Source organism: Penaeus monodon, chromosome 3 (genome assembly GCF_015228065.2).
Source record: "Penaeus monodon isolate SGIC_2016 chromosome 3, NSTDA_Pmon_1, whole genome shotgun sequence".
Lineage (NCBI taxonomy): Eukaryota > Metazoa > Arthropoda > Malacostraca > Decapoda > Penaeidae > Penaeus > Penaeus monodon.
The window spans coordinates 46,210,800-46,213,299 of record NC_051388.1 but is presented as its reverse complement, the minus strand read 5'-3'; positions in this window follow the sequence as shown (position 1 = coordinate 46,213,299).

Here is a 2,500-nt window from a genome sequence, read left to right as displayed (position 1 = left end):
AGAGAGAGAGAGGAGAGAGAGAGAGAGAGAGAGAGAGAGAGAGAGAGAGAGAGAGAGAGAGAGAGAGAGAGAGAGAGAGAGAGAGAGAGAGAGAGAGAGAGAGAGAGAGAGAGTGAATGACTGACTGACTCTACTCATGAACCGACACACCTTATCGAGAAAACATTGCTTTCTCTCCTCATACTCAGAGGATGTAAGGTTTCCCCGCCTTATGACTTCCCATTACCTCCTTCACAGGTGCAATCTTATTTCCAACGAAACCTGTACTTACTTTTACTTCGTTGCTATAAGAGTAAACACATCCTCTACCCCTTGAAAATGAGCGCATAATTTACGACAAAAAAGTAAGTTCCTCGAAATAGAAGAGTCCACCCTTTGTCTTCAGCGCTCGGTAAAGAAAACGGGACTCACTTGGCGAACACAGAGCTAAAATTATTTTAATCTCAATTGTTTATAGGTGTCTAGAGTGCCTTTGATAGAGTTCTGCTAGCTGTTAATTTCTTATACTTATATTTATCCGATGTCATGCATTATTATCTTATTATACTGTTGATAGTGATGATGTTGATATTGTTGGTGGCGGGGTTATTATTATTATTATTATTATTATTATTATTATTATTATTATTATCATTATTATTGATATTATTGTTATTGTTATTATTATTGTTATCATTGTTATCATTATCATTATATATAATAATAATAATAATAATAATAATAATAATAATAATAATAATAATAATAATTATTATTATTATTATTATTATTATTAATATTGTTATTGTCATTATTATTATCATTATTATTATTATTATTACTATCATTACCATTATCATTATTACAATTATTGTTAGTATTGATAATATCATCAATATATTAGTATTATATAATTATAATTCTCATTATTATTGTTACTATTATTATTATTATTATTATTATTATTATTATTATTATTATTAGTAGTAGTAGTAGTAGTAAAAAAGGTAACACCGGCACTCTCCGTGGAAAGGAACTGGGGACCCTACCACGTACTCACTCCAAGAGCATCACAACATGAAAACTACAATTAAGTATCATGCTGTGACCACGGCGGCTCAGACATGAACCTCCCGTTAAAAGAAGAAGTAGTAGTAGTAGTATCATCATCATCATCATCATCGTTATTATTATTATATCTATTGTTATTATAATAATAATAATAATAATAATAATAATAATAATAATAATAATAATAATAATAATAATAATAATAATAATAATAATTAATTATTATTATTATTATTATTATTATTATTATTATTATTATTATTATCATTATCATTATTATTAGTAATAGTATCATCGTCATCAACAGCATTTATCGTTATTATTATTAAATTTATTGTTTTATTATTATTATTATTATTATTATTTTATTATTATCTATATTATATACTTATGTTGTATGATTATGATTATATATCATATCATTATTATTATATTATTATCATTATCATTATTATTATTATATTACTATTATCGTGGAGTATAGTTGTTAATTAATCATATCATACTATCAGAATTATTATCAAAGAAAAAAGTAATTATTATTATATCATTATTTTATCCTATTTTCATTACTATTATAAATCGATAGAGTGTTATGAAATATTATATCATCAGAAATGCAATATCATATATCATTTCAGATTATTTTTTATCATAGTTGCTAGAGTCGAAGAGACGTATGAGGAAAGGTTTAATATAAAAGAATGTTCATACGAAGCGTTTTCTTTTTTAACCTCAGTTATTTACTGTAAACATTGAGAAAAATGTAATGAGAAAAGAGTGTTAGACTGTAGTCGTGGTAAGCTCGCTGTTACACTACTTATTATGTCTTTTGTGGAGTATATTGTGTATTGTATATACGACTTTTAATTAGGTATTTGTGTAATGTGTTCAAGTTGTCGATGAAAATGTATTGTATCGGTTAAAGGTACAAGGTCTGTTTGCGTTCATAACAATGAAATGTCAAGTCCAAAAAATATAATCTTGAGTTCATTGTAGCAAATGTAAAAGGAGGTATGAATGAGAAAGAGTAATTCTGCAATGGAAGATATGTAATTAACGTTTCGAAACATTAATTACAGCTGTTACATTGTGATATTGTTAATTCGATTTTTTTTTTTTGCATAAGGAATTGCTTGTTCATAAAATAATACGTTTTCTTCGTGGTATACTACATCTGCTATTGGGATCCTTTGACTAAAATTCATTGGTATAACAGGCTATTGGCGATCAGAATGGCAAAATACATATTGATAAGATGATTAAAAAAATCTTACGGTATATGTAAAGTTCTTTGTTGCTTTTTTCACATTATAAACCTCAGTATACTGTCACTGGTAACTCGAAGCGACTCTTTACACAAAATCTGCCAAGTATTGAAAGAGACAATCTGACATGATAAACGCTTCTTTTTTGTCTATATCTATTTCATTTCATTCCTCTTTCTTGA